Source organism: Hermetia illucens, chromosome 5 (genome assembly GCF_905115235.1).
Source record: "Hermetia illucens chromosome 5, iHerIll2.2.curated.20191125, whole genome shotgun sequence".
Classification (NCBI taxonomy): domain Eukaryota; kingdom Metazoa; phylum Arthropoda; class Insecta; order Diptera; family Stratiomyidae; genus Hermetia; species Hermetia illucens.
In genome coordinates, this window is record NC_051853.1 from 114,411,950 (window position 1) to 114,433,031 (window position 21,082).

Sequence of the window (21,082 nt, forward strand, 5' to 3'; positions counted from 1 at the left end):
TCTTATAGTTAAGTTTGAATGTATTTTTGAATACACCCATTTCTAGGTATTTACACTCGATGGGCAGCATTTCAAATCGTGTTTTATCCAAACAAGAGAGAATGACTTGTATTTCCGTTCACTAGGGGCAAATACAGGCTTTGTTTTCTTGGAACAAATGCAAACTTCTAGAGGACTTAATAACCTACTTTCTAGTGTGAAAGTACTTCTGGTAAGTGTACCTAGAAGATATTTTATTAGCAAAATATATAAGTCCAAATCTGTATTCAATTCAGACTGGAGATTGGAGTTTCATTCGATTATATATTCAGATCACGCTTACTAAGCACATAATCTGCAACCAACCTATTCAAACAAATAAGCAATAGAACACACGAGAAGTATAGTTTCATAAAGGCTCATCAAACCAATCGCTCCATACCCACTGACACCCATGTGTTCATTAATAAAGAAATTCGAATGGCTTGACACCATTTACGTTTCTACTTGTTGAAAGCATGGATTCTGTTTACGGCCTCTACGGAAACAAAAAATGAAAACATTGTTTTCACCAAATCAATCTATTGAACAATATATCACAAATGTTTATATACTATTCCCGATACCAGGATTATTCCGATTGCTTGATTTATCTAACATCAACATTCATATAGAGATATGATCTGGCATTCAAGATTTACTATTGAAACCTTCACAAATTCAGTTGAGGCAAAATCTAATTTCTCTCCGAAGCGGCTTCCTTTGGTAAAATCTAGGCAGTCACGACTCAATCCACGCATATTTTGTGTAACCTACATTTCAGAAAAAAATTACAGTTCTTGTGGACCAAACAATTGACAACAATCAATCCAGCATGAGCGCGGCTAATTTTGATTCCACTCTGTATTTATAGAGTGGAATCAAAATTAGATTTTTCTACAAAATTAGATTTATTGAACTTTTGAGCCGGAAGACGGAAATCGAAACTAAAATTATGGATGTTGTCTTTAGAAGGTAACATACATACAACACATTGTATCAATTCACTTCGAACCCGATTCCGAACCTCACTGAACGTGCCACTACCTTCATGTCCATAGTATGATACAGGCGGTAAAGTAAGGTTAAAAGGTAGACATACGAGTACATACAAACGTGCATATGCAAGGAACAGTTCAAGTTGATACATACTATCTGTTTACTGCCGATAATTGAATACATCCCAGATAAGCTTGTTTTCTAAACATTTCAAAGAATCTCTAAACTTCGATTCCTAATGTAATTTAAAAACAAGTTGGCAAACCGGAAGCTGGACGCTTCAGGTATAAAAGGTTTTGTGTTTTCCTATGTGAGGAGCATAACGTAGTTCTCCATTGGCTTATAGCATTGACCCGAGATATTGAAGTCGCTCAGTTCTGGGCAGGTTACTGCCATTGCCAGAACTGAGCGATTTAAATATCTCGAGGGGCAGGTTACTGCCATCGCCAGAACTCAGCGATTTAAATATCTCGAGTCAATGCTATCTGCCAATGGAGAACTGCGTAATGAAATTGTTTCACACATTACCGCAACCTGGACGAAGTGGCATTCCCCAACTGGTGTTCTTTGTGGCCGATGTATCAGCGCACGTCCCAAATCTAAAATTTACTACAATGTCGTCCGTCTGCCGCTCTCTATAATTGTGAGTGTTGGCCGACTATAAAGAACAATGAACGGCATCTTGCGGTAATGGGGACGAAGATGTTGCATTGCACTGGTGACGTGACATGTTTTGATCACGTCTAAAATGAGAATATCCGCGATCGATATGGGTTTGCACCGATCGTGGAAAAACTGCGAGAGAGGCGTTTCCGACGGTGTGGTCACATAATTCACGCTAACGAGAATTCAACAACCAGTATTGGTCAGAAAATCGAAGTCAATGGTAAGCAACCAAAAAGCCGGCCAAATGGTGGCTTGATAATTTGGATGGGGCTTTAAAGGTTTTGCGATTACATCCTGATCAGGCTTTTGATAAAATAAAATGACGAAACTAATCACGACGAGCGGATCCCGCTTGTGAACTGAAGGCTGAAGAAAAAGAAAAATATGTGAGGAGCGACGAGTTCATGACAGCTCCGTGTAATATAGCTAAAAATTCTATTGCCCTCTATTTTCTAGAAAGCGAATTAAATAAATCATTTGATGGAAAGCCCTGTATTGATAATAGTCAACCTCATACGCTTTACACTCTGAGTTTAATATTATTATCAAATGCCAAGAATTTAACCAACATCAAATATAAACAAGTCGGGAAACCGGAGCACTTCAGGTATGAAAGGTTTTGTTTGCTTCTTGTGTGAGTATATTTGAGTGTAGAATATGCATTTAGCATATCAGATTTAGTACTTCGGGTTGTAAATTTACACGGTAAGGCAACTTTGAGCTACTGTAACTTTGTTACTAATAGTCTGATTTTGATCAAACTTGAAGATAATATGCTCCATATTATATTTTATACTACTACTCATAACTCTGACATAAACTTAAGGGGGGTTTTACTCAACTTTCCCAAAAATACGGTAATATACTATTATTAACTTAATTTGAACAGATATCGATATGGAGAGTATTTGGAGGCCTGGGTACCGTATAGAGGCAGCTTCGTGATTTTTTTCAGATTTTTCGGTTGGGTAGTTTCTGAGAATGGCTCCGTTAAAGAAATCATCACTTTGCACCCCTCCTACTCCCCGCCTTTTTAACAAATATCAAAACTAAGACCGGCTTCTAAAAGTACTAATCGAGACCTTTCATGACTATATTTGGTGAAAAAAAATTGTACACCCCCCTTTCACATGTATGGGGACCTCCCCTAAATCTCAACGTAGGAGGATATCACTCACTGCATGTCTGGGGGTCCACAGTTCCCACCTTCCCACCAAATTTCGTGTCAATCGGTATAGCCGTTTCTGAGAAAAGTGCCTGTGGCAGACGAACAGACCGACAGATATTGAACCGATTGTAATAAGGTTTTGTTTGTAAAACAAAACCTTAAAAAAGGCTAGTGAAAATTAGATTCATCTTGAATGGAATTTTAATATTTCACTCGAATGTCAATTATTCTCGTTAATTATGACTTCTTTGTACGGCTTAGAATGCTGTTAATTAACACGAAATTGATAAGTTTGAAGTTCTGTAACTTTGACACTAGTTGGATTTTCATGGAACTTGACATGTGTATGCCTGAGACTGCCCTCTATGTCGGCGTAAAATTGAATACACCTAGGATGAGCTTAAGGGGAGTTTTTTAGTCAATTTCTAAAAGTTGATAATATACTATTAATAGACTTATTTGAGCAGATACCGGCATGGGACAGCTCTCAAAGATTAGATTTCTCCTAAGTGTTTTACACAAAACCTTAAAAAGGGCTGCAGATAAATGGATTCTTCATAAATGCGACTTTAACGTTTCACGCGAATGTCAATTATTCCGGTTAATTATGAGGTCAGTATCTTATTTGCATGGCTTTGGAAGCAGTAAATTCGCGCGAAATTGCTAAGTTTGAACTGCTAGAACTTTGGCGTTAATCTCCAGCTTTCCACGAAATTTAGCACGTATATACGAAATATTATCCTCTATGCTGGTACAAAATTCGAAAGTCCTTTTTCAGTAAATTTCTAAAAACTAGTAATATACTATTAGCAAGTTTATTTGAGCAGATAACGGAATGGGAATTTTTTTTGAGGCCTAGATTTCATCTAAGCGCATCCTGATTTTTTTCGCATTTTTGGGATGGGTAGTTTCCGGAAATGAGTGCTGTCTCACTTTAAGTGCCTACATTTTGACTCCTTACTCACGCACTTTGCAATTCATCCCAAAACTAATGTCAGTTTCGGAAAGTACATCGAGACCTTTCATTTGATACCCTAGGCGACTATATCCGGTGAAAAAAAATTTTGAATCCGCCTTTGCATGTATGGGGAGCCCCCCTTTAAACTCCACCTAAATTTATGCCACTCGCTGTATGCGTGGAATTTCATAGTTCCCATCTGTCCACCAAATTTCGTTCGGAGCGGTTTAGTCGTTTTGGAGAAAAATGCGTGTGACAGACAGACAGACATTGAATCGATTTTAATAAGGTTCTGTTTTACACAAAATCTTAAAAAATATAAATACAATTCTTGAATTTATTTATAGGAAATATTAGTATATGCCTTTTTAGGCAGAAAAAATTATATGTAGATACAATGAAACCTCCCTGAATGGGACACCTCCATCTACCAGACCCCTCTTAATACCGGACAATATCTGTTGCAGGGGCCCAGAGATATGTTCTTTAACACAACAGTTCCTCTATTTAGTAGACTCTGGGAATAACGAACGCGGACACCAAAAATCATCAGAAATATTAATTATGTCATGTATTTTTACCTCTCAATAACGAATGACAGGGACGAGTTTTCCTATTTATAATGATAATCATTAGTTGGAATCTCAAAAAGATACTTTTTTGCGGGTGTTGAGTGGGTGAGAAGTATGATGTTACTCAATTCGTGCATTCACGGAATCGGGTAGGAACACAAGTTTCGGATACCTCAAAAAGTTTTCAAATTATAGTCGGAGACAGAAAAAGTACCAGATGGAAAATGTTGGAAATTGATAAAAGCGTTTCGGAATGGTTCATTGATGCAAGATCTAGTAAGGTTCCTATAAATCGCGCGCAGCGTTTGGCAGTTGGCGATTTTAAAGCGTCAAATGGTTGGCTCAAAACGTTTGGATCCCGCAAAAACATAAAATATTGGTCAATTGGTGGAAAAGCCGGTAGTGTTCCTGCAGTGATGGCGAGGGACCGGGTCAGTGAGACTGAAAGATTTTATTAAGGACTACGACGAAAGAAACACCTACAAGTGCAACGAAACTGAACTTTTCTTCCGAGCTTTCCCAGATAAAACCATGACTTTAAAAGGGGAAACCTGTTCTTGGGTAAAATTTCAAACGAACGATTCACAATCCTCCAATAATCATTGGATGGACGAAGAAACCGAGGGATCAAGGTAAACGGAAATACGGCTCAATAGGTTACGGTGGGCGGGTCACTTAATCCGTAGGGATGAGGATGATCCCACGCGGAAAGTCTATAAGGGCAATGTCTATGGTAGAAAAAAAAGACGAGCCAGACCCTGCCTGAGTGCATTTAGGGATATCGAATTGGTGGACCTCGGCGCAAAACCGGAATGTCTGGAGTTCCTTATTAAGGCAAGCCTAGACCAGATACCGGTAAACGAAGCTGATATCAACTAAAGAAGAAGATAGAAGATATTTACAGCATGGCTGCAAGACTTGGCTTCAAAATATAACTTCCATTTGTCACCCTGTCTATCAAGGAACTCCATCAACGAATTTTGAGACATTTGTTGTTTAAAACAGATCAAGATACAACTATTTATGGCATAAATGAATCAGTAACTGTTGTATCATAGATACAATTCTCTAGACATTTTTAGCCATAAAAGAAAAAAGTTGATGACAGTAATTGTTTCATAAAAGCCAGATTTTGCAAAAGCAACAATTCAAGTCCTAAAGCCTTCCATCCACGTACAGTTCGGCCTGTCAGTTGCGCTTGAATAATATACTTTTGGTCTATCCGTGTTCAGTCAGCATGCCGGATCTGTTGCCAGTCTTAGAAGTGCCACACGATTTAGAGGAAATGATGGGTGAACTAAATATGGACTGTGGGCAAGTTAACGTCTCATTAGCAACAAATGATCGATCTATTAGCATTGAAGAAAGAGTAGACAATTGAACAGAACGAGAAGAAGACGCGGAAGAAGATAATAAAATGAGCAAGCAAAGATCACGACCAAAATAAGCGTCTATCTCAAAGAATGTTGAGCATGGAGAAAATCAGGAATTTCTTTTTTAACGCACGGGGATGCTGTTGAAGTAAAAATTACTGACATACAAATGTAGTTATCCAGCAAACTTACCACAATACATCATCATCATCAACGGCGCAACAATCGGTATCTGGTCAAGGTCTGCCTTAATAAGGAACTCCAGACATCCCGGTTTTGTGCCGAGGGCCACCAATTCGATATCCTTAAAAGTTATCTGGCGTCCTGACCTATGCCATCGCTCCATCTCTTCTTTTCTACCGTAGATATTGCCATTATAGACTTTCAGGGGTGGATCATCCTCATCCATACGGATTAAGTGATCCGCCCACCGTAACTTATCAAGCCGGATTTTATCCACAACCAGACGGTCATGGTATCGCTCATAGATTTCGTCGTTATGAAGGCTACGGAATCGTTCATACTCATGTAGGGGGCCAAAAATTCTTCGGAAGATTCTTTTCTCGAACGCGGCAAAGAGTTCGTAAGTTGTCTTATTAAGAACCCAAGTTTCCGAGCAATACATGAGCACTGGCAAGATTATTGTCTTGTACAGCAGAGATAGGCTCTGTTGGCTGACAACAACCGTGCGCGGATTTCATGATCGTAGCTGTTATCGGTTGTGATTTTCGACCCTAGATAGGAGAAATTGTCATTGGTCGCAAAATTGTATTCTCCTATCCTTATTTTTACTGTTTGATCAGTACGCTTTGATGTTGTTGGTTGGTTCGTCTTTGGGGCTGACGTTGCCACCATATATTTTGTCTTGCCTTTCTTGATGTGAGCCCAAGAACTCGCGCCACCTGCTCGATCTGGATGAAGGCAGTTTGTACGTCTCAGGTGGTTCTTCCCATGATGTCGATATCGTCAGCATAGGCCAGTAGTTGGGTGGACTTGAAGAGGATCGTACCTCTTGCATTTACCTCAGCATCACGGATCACTTTCTCGAGGGCCAGGTTAAAGAGGACGCATGATAGGGCATCCCATTGTCGTAGACCGTTGTTGATGTCGAATGGTCTTGGGAGTGATCCTGCTGCTTTTATCTGGCCTCGCACATTAGTCAGAGTCAGCCTAGTCAGTCTTATTAATTTCGTCGTGATACCGAATTTTGCGCTGACTATGCTATCATAGGCGGCTTTAAAGTCGATGAATAGATGGTGCAACTGTTGTCCATATTCCAACAGTTTTTCCATCGCTTGCCGCACAGAGAAAATCTGATCTGTTGCTAATTTGCCTGGAGTGAAACCTTTTTGGTATGGGCCAATGGTGTTCTGGGCGTATGGGGCTATCCGGCCTAGCAAAATAGCGGAGGATATTTTATAGATGGTGCTCAGCAACGTGATACCTCTATAATTGCTGGACTGTGTGATATCTCCCTTTTTATGTGTGAGACAGATAATGCCTCGTTGCCAATCGTCAGGCATTGATCGCTGTCCCATACCTTGAGCACAAGTTAATGAACCACTTGGTGTAACTAGTCGCTCCCATTTTTAACCAATTCGGCTGTAATTCCATCGGTTCCTGGCGACTTATGATTTTTTAGCCGATGAATTGCACGGACTGTTTCCCCTAAACTTGGTGGTGGCAGTATTTGTCCGTCGTCTTCAGTTCTTATTGTTAGGAAAAATGCCATTAGTAACAGAATTTTCTTTTTAACAGTTTGAATTCATCGAATTGATTTCATGGAAGCAAGAAATCAGTACTAAAATGCGAAGAAGGTGAAGCCTGTGTTAATTTGTAAAGTCATCAAACTCTTCCGCCAATTCTAACCTTCTGCTTGAATCATTTCGGTAAAAAAGATCGAAGGAAGAAGACAAGTTGGGAATATATTGTACAATTGGAGCCAATCAAATGTGGACAAGTTCAGAACGTTGGATTGCATTCACACCAAATTTTCTTGCAGACTGTTTTTATAATGAACACCCTGAATTATTCCATAAGGCATAGAAAATCATCCAATTTGATGATACAACAAAAATCCCCAAATCATTGTGCTGACTCGATGTGTTAATGTTCGGAGAATACTTTTGTCACTAAAATGTTTTTCGGTCCTTGCGTGGAATACCATATTCCATTGGATTTAGAAATGTTGAACTTCGACTAATCTGAAAATACTGTGGCGCGGCAGGATTCGCAGCTTTCGAAATTTATTTCGCAGCTTTCGAAATTTATTTCGAATGTTGCGAATGCGAACAGATAGATGGCGCGGAACTTTCCACTTTGTAGAGCTCGCCACGGGAGTGGAGGACTAGCGAGGAAAGTTTGCCATGAGTTGGGGGCAGAAAGAACCACATGGAGACAGATCGTTCTCTTCTGCCTCTAACCTGGTGATAGACGGTTGTCTTCCGGTGTAGCATTTATAAATTTCCTTAACCGCTTTCATTCCAATTAGTGGATTTTGATTTATAAATTTCTTTAAACTCTTTTTTTCTAAAAGTGATTTCCAAGTTGTTAAATATACACAAAAATATGAAATTACTGAGTTTGGTCTCAAGGGTGTAAAGAATCGTAAGAACTGTGAATTGCCAGACGATAGTGAAATTTTCTTAAAGTTGTTGAAACGGAATTACACTCGCGAATTGTTAAGCAGACTAGTGCAATTGCACAATATCACATTCTTCTAAGCATGAACCCTGAAGGCCTTCCTATTTCATTTGACTGGTTAAACGCGCTTTTCTAAAGGGACGAAGTACACACATCCTAGCCATTAGAACCTACGTCGGATAGTCCCTGTAGAAGTGGGTGCTCTTCCAAGTGCGACAAAGCACCTTCTAAGGTCCTTCTTTTCCTTCTTCAGCCTTTGGCCCGTTTACAAGCGAGGTCGGCTCGTTTTGAGCGGTTGCGCCATTTTGATCGGTAATGTGTGATACATGATTTGGATAGAATCCAAAGGCTCTCATTGACTTATATGATTTTCGTTAGCGCGAATTACATGCCCAGACCACCGATAACCCTCCCCCGGGTCGCAATAATGACAAAAAATTTCATAACACGGTTCTCCATTGGCTAATAGCATTGACCCAAGATAAATAAATCGCTCAGTTTTGGATAGGTCTTCACTATTAACAGTTATAGTGCCTATTTCATTGGGGTCAGTTGACAAAAATTCTGTTTTATTCAGATTCAATCTGAGATCGGGTTGCATGGGGGGATCATTCCACTTTTGGACAAGTGGCTCAAGATCGACTTTGTTATGAAACTTTACGAAAACATCATTTGTTACGAAAGCATCATCTGCATGTCTCTTGTGATAGTGTCCATAACAGGAGAACACATCAGCAGAGACCAGAAGTGGTTTTAATATACCCGTTTCTAACTTTACTCTTCGGATAGTGAAAAGTAATTGAACTCAGCTCACGAGTTTTTCTGGCACTAGGTATTATCGGAGAGTATTCCAAATGCGTTTATGTGGTACACGGTCAAATGCCTTCTCTAGATCCAGAAATGCAATGTAGAGAGGGCAATGCTTCCCACAACAACCTCGCAGCCTGTATCACGAGAAACCAAAGCTTATTAAAATCGATTCAATATCTTTCTGTCATGCACAATTTACTGGAAAAAGAATGAACCAATTGTCACAGAATTTGAATGGAGGATGTGGTTTATGAATCCCTTTATATATAACATGTAGCGCCATTTGGTATTGTAAGAGCTCAAAATGAATGCCCCAAAAAGTGAAGCAGGTTTCGTTCCCACGACCTATCCAACCGAAAAATCTGAGAAAATCCACACCTCAAAATACACCGCATTCCGATATTTGTTAAAGTTAAAGTTAAAGTTAATAATAGCATATTAGAAATTTACCCGAAAACCCCCATCAAGTTCATCCTATAAATACAAAATTTGGCATTGGTATAGAGGGCAATATAAGGCATTTTAGTTTTCCGGTTTAAGTTTTTCAGATATTTGTATATCAGTATGAATAACTCGAAGCATGTGTTGCATAAACTTTATTTAATTAAAGTATATATATGGGTGCTTTTATCCACGGAATAAAGTAGAAATGCGTGAAGATGCCTTGGATCAATTTGGATAGGCAACATTTAGGATTAGCAAAATATTGATATCTTTGATATGGATGTGCATATGTATATCTAGATTTTAGCAATTAATTAAGGAATATTTTGCATTGTTAGCTATGTACGAGTGGAAAAAGTGTTACTCAGATAAGATGAACATAATACCATTTATCCGAAGCGTCCAGCTCCTGGTATTTCGACTTGTCTGATATTGAAATGGTGGTGGTTTCTTGCCAGTTAGATGGTGTCTACCTTCCTCAATGACTCGTTTGAAGAATTTACTAAGTCACAATGTTTGGTTCCAGCTCATCACATCTGGCTTCTTCGTCGTCGCCTCTATTGTAATAATCAAATTTTCTCCTCGATCAACCTCGCTACCATCCGATCCTTCTGCACGAAGCAACCCCCCAAACTACCGAAACCTTCCTCGATACCCTCCAAGGCAGTCTATCCAAATTGCCTCGCATCTTGAAGAAGCAAAACCCCTGCACACCACATTAACGCTTTAATCACCTTCCTCAAAACCAAAAATCATATGCTCAAACAACCAGTCAAACTGGTGTGTTAGAATTCACTTCTCTCAACCTGACTAACTAGCTCTATCTTACCAATTAACAAAAACAAAAAGTGGACCGAAGCAGGCAAAAATACCAACCATTGTCCAAACGCGCAATGCTAAACACATTGCCACCTACAGGGTACTGACGTTACATCTTGAATGAATTGCTTTAACACACTTACCTGCGGCTCTGATCCAATTGGATTGTCTCGCCAACATTTATTATTATTATTGTCAAAAAAAAAAAATTCTTAACAGCCAGCTCAAATCATGCCTATGCTTGAAAGAAGTCGGGAAAGCTTGACGCTTCAGGTATAAAAGGTTTTGTGTTTCATTATGTGAGAAGCAAAACGCAGTTTTCCATTGGCTGACAGCATTGACTCCGTCTGCCTCTCTCTATAATTCTGAGGATTGGCCGAATATAAAAGACAATGAACAGCGTCTTGCGGTAATGGAGACGAAGATTTTGCATTGCACTGGTGCCGTGACACGTTTTGACCACGCCCGAAATGAGGATATCCGCGATCACCTCAGTGTTGCACCGGTCGTGGAAAAACTGCGGGTGGGACGTTTTCGATGGTATGGTCACGTAATTCGCACTAGCGAGAATTCACTTGCCAATATTGGTCTGAACATCGAAGTCAACGGTAGCCGGCCAAAAGGTCAGCCGAAAGAACCATACGCCTCGTGATTACATCCTGATCATGCCTTTGATCAAATAAAATGACCCCGCTTGTGATTGGGACACAGGCTGAACGAAAAGATGTGAGGAGCGACGAGTGCATGACAGCTCCGTGTCACATAGTTAAAAATTCCATTGCCCTCTAATTTAGTGATTTAAATAAGTCATTTAAAGGGGAGCACAGTATTGATAACAGTCAACCTCATACGCTGAAGAGCTGTAGATTATTCATGAATGGAATTTTAACATTTCATTCGAATGTCAATTATGCCCGTTAATTATGACGTCAGCATCTTATTTGCATGGCTTTGGAAGCAATTAATTCATGCGAAATTGCTAAGTTTGAACTGATATAACTTTGGTGTTAACGGACTAAACGAGACCTTTCATTTGATACCCTACACGACTATACCCGGTGAAAAATTTTTTTAAATCCCCCTTTCCATGTGTGGGAAGCCGCCCTTTAAACTCCACCTAAACTAATGTCACTCACGGTATACGTGGGATTTCATAGTTCCCATCTATCCACCAAATTTTGTTCTGATCGGTTTTAACCATTTTGAAGAAAAGTGCGCGTGACAGACAGACAGACAGTGAATCGAATTTAATAAGGTATTGTTTTACACAAAACTTTAAAAAATGAAAACCATCTCCTTCCTTATAGCTACAAATCTATCTCCATCCTTTCAACCTCCACCACAGTTTAATCGTCTCATCATCGACGAGCAAGTCGACAATCGAAAAGGACATTTAGTTGAATACGCTCAGCTAGTCCTTAAAACCGATATCTTACACCGGGTTCATCGCAAGACACCTGCAATAGCCTGTCTCCATGACATAAATAAAATTTTCGACTTCATATGATAATACGAATTAGTCTATAAGTCAAAATTTCTGTTCGCAGCTTTGCAAGCTAATCTTTAGCTTTCTAGATGGTCGGCAATCGCAAGTGAAATTTCAGCAGCTGCGGTCCTCTCCCTATACCAGCCCTACTGGCATCCCATAGGGATCAATGCTTTCCGCAACTTTCTTTTCGTTCTTCGCAGCAGACATTCCCGAAGCTGTTCCTAACCACAACCCCATCAAGATCCTTCAATATGCCAATGATCTCATAGTTTACAGGTCCACGAAGAACATAGTATGCAGACAAGCCTGTCTGACTACATATTTGGACGAGCTTGTCAATACTTTACAAGGTGGAAACTATCCCTCAATCCTCAAAAGCACTAAACGATTGAAACGATTGTCTTCCGCGGGAATAGATTAAGGATGACTCTTGGACAGCGAGAGCCCCTCCCTAATCATCAATTAACTTCGATTCCTAACGTTAAAAAAGTCGTCTATCTAGGCATCTCCATCACCACCAACTTATCTAACATAAATCACGTTAACAAGGTACTTAACCATGTAAAAGGTGCCTTCAAATCCTTATATCCTACCTTTGGGTTCATTCAACTCTCTCCGCAAAAAGTCAAAATTTTCTATTGCAAACAGCCAATTTGACCTTTGATCACTTTCGGATTCATCTTCTGGAGGAATATCTTTCCATAACATACAAAGAGGCTTCGCATCAAATTTCTAGAAAGGTGTCAGTCACATCCTAACCCACCAGTTTTCGAACGTCTGGGGAATGAAATCAGCGAGGAAAATTTGCTTCGCAAGAACCAATGCCCACAAACCCTTCATATGAATGGAGGGAGGGTGGAGGCTGCAAATTTTTTTTCATAAAATGTGGTCATGTGGGGTATCAAATGAAAGGGCTCAATTAGTACTTTTTGAAACTGGTTCCATATTTGATATCGGGTGAAACATAGGGGAGTGAGGGCTCAAAATATGACCCTCAAAAAGTGTAACAGGTTCTCAAAACCTGTCCAACCGAAAAATCTGAAACGAAATCTAGGCTTCAAAATGCATCTGGTTCCGATATCTGCACAAATAAAGTTAATAATAGCATTTTATAAATTTACCTGGCAACCCCCCTCCTGTCCATTTCGGAAATACAAAATTTGACGTGGGTGTAAGGGATAGTGCACAAATTGGTCAAGTTTGAAGAAAATCCAACCACTATTTACAAAGTTATAGGGGGTGAAACTTTGCCATTTTTTGTGAATTTCGTGCATTCTACATCGTGTATGACGTGTATGATGTCATCATTCGTCAATACTACAACGAAGTAAGTTCATTAGGCAGGGTCTCAAAGAATTATTTTGTTTTAGTTGTTTAGTCATTTGTATATGAATAGCAATTACTCCAAACAGACATGTGTGTACGTAGGTATATAGTATATGCGTACTGATGAAGTTCCCGGGTAGTGTGTACATTAAACCAGCCGTATTTAATATACGCAATATATATGTACATATGTATGCTTTTGTGCACAAAATAAATCGGAAATATGGGTATGATCAATTTATAAACGTGCATATATATGTACGTTGTTTGTTTAGGGTGAGGATAATATCTATGACTGTAATATGTACGTATGCCTTGTAGTTTGGAAAGTATGAAGGAATATGTTGGATTTGTAGCTATATCGAATAGAAAAAAGTGCGTTGAAGTTTCTTACAAAAGATAAACGCAAAACCTTTATACCCGAAGCTCGAGCTTCCGGTCTTTTGAGTTGTTTTTATGGTGGTGGTGAATTCGATTGAAACGAATAACAGTTTCAAGTGCAACAGTGATGTGTTATAAATATAGACTTCATTGAATAAATGGAAATATTTTATTTTACAAGTATATTATAGAAAAAATACAATATAAGTATCATTTTTAAGGTTTTGTGTAAACACAAAACCTTATTAAAATCGGTTTACCGTCTGTCTGTCTGTCTGTCTGTCTGTCTGTCTGTCTGTCCGTCTGTCTGTCTGTCTGTCTGTCTGTCTGTCTGTCTGTCTGTCTGTCTGTCTGTCTGTCCGTCACACGCATTTTTCTCGGAGACGGTTATAGCGATTGACACCAAATTTGGTAGAAAGATGGGAACTGTGAACGCTCACACATACAGTGAGTTACATCCTTCTACGTTGAATTTAAGGGGCGGTCCCCATACATGCAAAAGGGGGGTGTAAAATTTTTTTTCATCAAATATAGTCATGTGGGGTATCAAATTAAAGGTCTCGATTAGTACTTTTCGAAGCCGGTCTTAGTTTTGACATTTCTTCGAAACGTGGGGAGTGCGGGGGGTTGAAAGTGATCATTTCTTTAAGGGGGCCATTCTCAGAAACTACCAAACCGAAAAATCTGAAAAAAATCAGGAGGCTGCCACTATATGGTGCCTTGGCTCCGAAATACCTTTCATACCGATATCTGTTCAAAGAAAGTTAATAATAGTATATTACTATAATTTTTTGTAGTTGGCTGGAAACCCCCCTTAAATTCATCCTAGCGGCACGAAATTCTGCAGTGATGTAGGCTATAATGTAGAGCATGATCACACCAAGTTTGATGGAAATCGCACTATTACTAACAAATTTATAATACGTCGAAGTTGTTGCTTCTTTGAAAATTGAAGACTATCAATGTCAATATCACCCGAAAGTGGACATATGCATATATTACGTGCTACGTACTAAGAAATACACAAAACCTTTCGTACCTGAAGCGTCCAGCTTCCGGTTTCCCGACTTGTTAAAGTAAGTAAACAAAGTATTGTTTTTTAACCCCATCAGTAAAATTACTTTTTCCTGGTAGGAAACTCCAAACTCCCAGAAAAGTGCGCGTGAGACAACACTATATACCTCAATCGTGCTGGTATTTGTCTGCCAAATATATCTTCATCACTTTAACTGCCTTGGTGACATTCAAGTTGAAAATAGGTGAATCATTTGTAGCAGGGTTCCATTTCCCACGTTGTCAAAGAAATGCCTCTCTTCAACGAAACTTATCCTAAACCTAAGTGGTTACTGGTTTTCAGAGAAACGGAAATTACCACATTTAGGTAATATCCGAGGATTAATATCTGATAACTTCCGGATAAACTCTGTACCAAAAAATTTGTTGCACTATTCATGGATGTTGTTGAAGTTAATGCTGAATAACTTTACTTTCACTTCTATGGAAATTTCACATAATGAGGCCCTAGAGAGGAAATACGGGATAGGGGTGAAAATTATTTAGAAAAGCTAGGCAGAGGGTGATAATAGAGCGGGCCACCCCATTTCCCCTGTTTTATTAAAATTTCTATTTCCTCAGAAAACTCGATGAACCCGGTGCCAATCCCCTTCCTCGCTTATGCAAAATTTTCTCCTTTTTATTTACTTCTGCATCGCTCCACGAGAGATACCTTGATCTAAGAATATACATCTTAACTTAAGATTACCCAATATTTACAACGCATGACTGAATTGTTTAGTAATGGATCTGAATTTTTTATCAAGAGTTTCAGCTTTTTTCACCTAAGCGGAACAGGTGGGAAGATTGCCGATATCGACTTCCATAGAATAATTGTGTTCTCTAATGAACTGCCTTGGTGAGCAACAAAATTAAAAAATTATTCCTTGTCTGACTACTTGTAGCCTTCTTCAGTGGTCGGGTTTGAACCCAACCATTAGGGAAGGCGGCAAGAAGTCACGAAAATATACACATTTTAATGTTTCCTGTTCACTCCTTAGTGGAGTCAGACTGTGTTTCAGTTTGATTTATCGTTACACGGTGTACAAATGCAGCTCAATGCAGGAAGGTACACACAAAACGAGCGCAGACACCCATGACGAATGCGATTCGAAGCTAGAGCTGCGAAATTGCGAAGCTGGTGCCCACCGTCAAATATGAATATTTGCTGAAAATGAAAGTGGAAACCTCCATTGGTATTCTGCTCCTCAACCGAGAACAAAATTTTCCAATCAAGATTCTGTCAGAAACCGCAGTCAAGATCCTCCCAGATCATGAGAGCGCGCCTTGTGGTAGCTGTGTGTAACAGTTTGACACCAGATTCGTGTCTGCTACCATTATTCTTTCCAGAGTGCAAAAGCATAGTGTCGTCAAGGGGAAGGAGACCTGCTCAGACCTCACCATTTCACGCTGTTCATGCTCGCTCAAGTTTTAGAAAGCGAGCATTCTATCCACTTTAGTCACCTTTTATTACACCTTTTGGGTCACCCCGGAAGCACGCAGAGCAGGACATTGGAGGAGGAGTGTAATCATAATTATAGGGTTGAAGTTGAAGCATATCGCCAAAAACTATCAACGATCTTACTTAGACGTAGTTGACATCTGAAAATGTTCGCTGACCTCTTTCTACTTCAGCAGAGTGACAGCACAATACTACAATCGCTTTATGATTTTTATGCTTTCTTTCTTGATAGTATTCCCCAAACATTATGAATTTGTGTCCGTTTTATGGTAAAAAGTCTTAAAAATCATCATTTTATGGTGGTCAGCCTTCCTTTCGTGAGGGCTATCGTTCGAAGAAAGAATATTCTTTGCCAAACGCAAGCTATACTTGCAAGCGACATGAAGCTCATGTCACACTTTGATGTCACTGTAGTTTCGAATGATATCTGCAAAAAAGTAAGAAACTGAAAGCTTAATGCTTCAGATAAGAAAGATGTAATATTTTTATGGAAGAATGAAGAACAAAAGCTGATTTTTTCTACACAGCAAACGTCACTTATCGGATTGAGCGATTTCTACAACAACTTCCCAGTACAAACCACATAAGTCCCTACCATGATTCCTTGTGTACCGTAAATTCACACGAGTTTTCTCAATAATAATAGGATTTATACTAATCTTTCTGATATCATGCCTTTTATTATAGGCGCTTATTTGAGTTCTGTACTCTTAGGATGAAATTACGGAACATTTTTAGTAAATTTCCTGAATATACTATTATTAATTATTAAATTACTATACTATTATTAACTCGATTTAAGTATATTTAAAGATGAGATATAGTTTGGGGCTAAATTTCATATAGGGGCATCATAATTTAGATTTTTAGGTTGAGTTTGGTCTGAAAATAATTTCTGCCCCTCTTTGGTCTGTAGTTTTCACCTCTCAAAGGAGAGGAGCTTTGCAACGGATGATAAAAATTGGAGGGTGCTAACCAACATCATTTATTTAGTATCCTGCACTACTATAATCGCAGACAAATAAATCAACTTAATATTTCCATTTGTCACGAAATTTTATGGCTGCATCTTAAAAGTTTCAAATCATTTCAAATCAGAAGTTAAGTAGCTAATGAAGAGATCATAAAAACAAACTGCGTGAACTCCACCCTTGCTGATGAATATATAATAAACGCATTCATTTATTATAAAGTTCAAATGTATTGATTATAATAGAAACTTCAAGATAAATTATTTAAAATTTAACAGTTTTTCTTTTTCCACGATGTCACCCACAGCCGAGTAGTCGCATTCCATGTCGGTTTTAAACTGTTGCGGTTTCATCGTCCGCCAAATGCATTAAATCCCACATCTTAATTGGAACGGAAATGTAGGACATTATGAAATCAGCCAGTACACCACGATAAACTATACCATTATGGGAATTTATTAGAAGCAAGTCAGGTGATCACCGTTGGAGTGTAATTATAGATAAACCTCATAGAATGAAGACGCGTTTGTATGGTACGTAAATGTCTTCGGCTGAACTGAACTGAAAATTATTATTTTAAAAAATCCAATCTATGATTTGTGTTTTAACCGTTAAGTATCGGAGAGTGATAACTGATTCTATATTTCCTGCGAAAGGATTCCCACAAATGAACTACTCCGGGAGTATTCTAAGAGCCAACGCGAAATTTATTCACAGACAAGTCGGAATACCGGCGGCTGGACGCTTCGGCTATAAAGGCTTTGTTTGTTGAGGAACTTTCTATGCACGTTTTTCGTTTCGCAGTTAGTCACAAATTAAACATTTAAGTTTAAGTTTAAGTTTTTTATTCATCATAGTGACTTACGCTAATACATAATTGATTAATTCTAGCTTAAATATTAAGCTTAACTAACTTAACTTTATTTCAATGGGTAGCTATTACAATTGTTTGGCCTACCCGACCTTCTGTGTAATTTATTACTTTAATTGCATTAATTTTAATACATAAATCTTCACATTTCTTTTGTATTCAACTGAATTATTTAAAGACTGCGCTTGCACTAAAAGCGCCAGAAGGCATCGCTTACTTACTTAAATACTTAAAACTAACTAAGTCTAAACTTAATCGTACTTAATCTAACTTACTTTAACAATAAATACTTAACCTACTATATACAATAGCACATTACATGCCTTGTGCTTAGCCTCGATGTACTCCTACCAGGCAAGGAGAATCATATAGGGAAAGGATGACGGGTTTAAGAGCTTCGCTCACTATTTGGCAGGGCCTTAGGAAGTTGGCCAATGGGAAGGTGCTACCCTGTTGGTAGAGTTGCCGGATTAGTGGATTTGGATGATTCTCCGTTCTTTCGAAGAACCGTTGCACTAAGTTGAGAACGAATTCTCGAAGAGGTTGTACCTTGACGCGCCTATATACTTCGACGTTTTTTCCAACCTTCTTGGTTTTCCAATTATAGGAAAGACCAGTGCAGTACCTTAATATCCGGCGTTCGAATGCCTCACATTTGGACATGGTTCGGGTGGAGCAAGTGATCCACGTGGGCGCTCCATAGCAGATAATGGGTCTGATCAGGGTCTTGTAGAGAGTCAGTTTGGCCTTGGTGCTGAGTCCTACCTTCTTTCGAAGAAGAAAGTAGATCCTACTGAGTGCACCGCGTGCCTTACCGATAGCGAGCTCAAGATGTGGCTTGAACTTAAGGAGTTCGTGAAGTTTAACTACTAAGTACTTGATGGTCTGGGAATTGCTCACTATAGTGTTTCCGATCTTCATTTTCAAGCGTTTAGCTTTTCTATGGATTCCTCTAGAACCTAGGTATCTAGCTTTCCTCCGGAAGGTGCAGAATTGCGTTTTGGCCCCATTAATCTTAATGCTCCATGCCAGGTAATATTTGCCGAGGTCTTTCAAGTATCTCTCGACCGCTTTGGCTGCCCTGTTGGGGTGGAGGCTTGAAGCGAAGATGAGACATATTGAATAAGTTCGGTGCCGGTCTCGGGAGTTGGGACGTCAGCCGTGAAGATATTATAAAAGGTGGGTCCAGAAATGGATCCTTGCGGTACTCCCGATGTTACCGACAAGAGATCGGAGAATTCGTTCCCCACGCTGACGTAGAAATACCTATCTTCGAAGAAGCTTAGTGCAATTCTAATGATCGGAATTGGGAACTCAAGATCTATCAGTTTGTAGATTAGTCCGTTTACCCATACGGAGTCAAAGGCCTTTTCTAAGTCTAATGCACATGCTACGGTCGGTTTATTATTGACGTTAAGTCTTGCTACGACGGTGTCGTGAAGGTAGTTAAGTGCATGTTGAGTTCCGTGCTTGCTGCGGAACTCGAACTGATGGTTCGGTATAATCTCTTTGAGATTTTAATATTGGACTAGCCCGATTGTCCATGCTCTCTCAAAGAGTTTGCCTAAATTGGATAATAATGAAACGGGTCTAAAGTTTTTAGGCTCAGTAGAGCCATCTTTTTTCCGGATCGCAATTATTTTAGCTACTTTCCAGGTGGTGGGAAAGCAGCCATTATTTATGCAGTTATTAAATACTGCCAGCAAAAATTTGATCGAGACTCGGGGAAGTTGCCTAATTACGTAATTAGGAATTTCGTCAGGTCCGGCTGATTTTTTACCGTTTAGGTTTGAGGTCAAGGCGATGAGTTGTGATAAACTCAAGAAATGTTGCGAATCCGTTGGTTTTACCGGGGAGTTCGTTTGGGAGAATGTCACTAATTTATTTGAATGCCTAGAGACGAAGTCGGCGATAGTTGTTTCAAACATCGACACTATTGCCGGGTTACTTTGAGGCGGAGGGGTATTGAGCTGAGACTCAAATGATTGCGCTAGGACTTGCGCCATTCTGGCGTCTCCGCAGATTGGTTCCTTGTTCCTGGTAAGAACGAAATTACGGGACTTATTTTTCCCCGCTAGCCTATTTATATATTGAAACATATTTGGCCCGGGCTTAATATCTGCGAGATTACGGGTTAATTCTTTATTGCGGAATTGCGCCACCATTTCCCGGATAATTGTACTCAGGCAATTAATCCGGGAGAGCAATGTTTTGTATTCAGCATTAACTTTATTTCCATATTTATGGAAGTTGCGCTTGAGGTTCCTGCGCCAAATCTGTCTGACCTTCATGTGTAGCATGATGTCATGCGGGAGTTTGTTGTATACAAACTCATCGACTTTGATCAGCCTGGTATTTCTGCGTGTAACAGTATTGATGGCGTCCGTGGCCAAAATGATTGCTTCGTCGATTTCTTTGTCCGACAGATTGCGATCTGTAGCGAGTTTCTTCAAGTTCAGCATTGGTACTAAATCCGACTTGAATTTGTCTCAATCAGTGTGGGCGAATGATCTGATGGTTATCTTAACTCGCTTCTGCAGTTGTGAAGTTGAGGCCATTTTGAGTTCAACTGCAAAATGGTCGGACATTCCTGGCAAGGTTTTACAGGAAGACAGCAGGAAAAAGTCAATGATGGATTGATTAGCGGGTCTTGTCGGCGAATCCGGCGAGACCACCTCAAGGTTGGCTGGCGTGGATCCAGTTATACAGGGTTTTCCCATTTAAATTTTCTGCCTTATCGCCCCAGGATTTGTGCCGTGAGTTAAAATCGCCACCGAAGATGAGATATTTTGATTTTAACTGGAGATCGCCCAAGACCTTTAAGTCATGGCCCAGTTGCTCACTTGGGGAATTGTATTTGAAATAAACGGAAACTACCAAAATCCGCTTATTATCGATAGTTTTAACTATTGCCGCTGCAGCGGAACAGACTAGTAAACCCTCGATGACGACCTCCTCAAAATGGTAGTCTTTTTTGACTAGAAGGGCAGCGCCCGTGTTGCTGTTATGCCGAATAGTAGTGTATCCGGTGAAAATTAAACATTTCCAAATTTGCAAAT

The 21,082-nt window shown here is 39.5% G+C and overlaps 1 protein-coding gene across 1 annotated transcript in view; it reads left to right on the forward strand.

Moving 5' to 3' along the window:
* Positions 1–21,082, forward strand: part of LOC119657613 — a 168,080-nt gene that overhangs the window by 48,514 nt on the left and 98,484 nt on the right. The gene's annotated exons all lie outside the window — the stretch shown is intronic.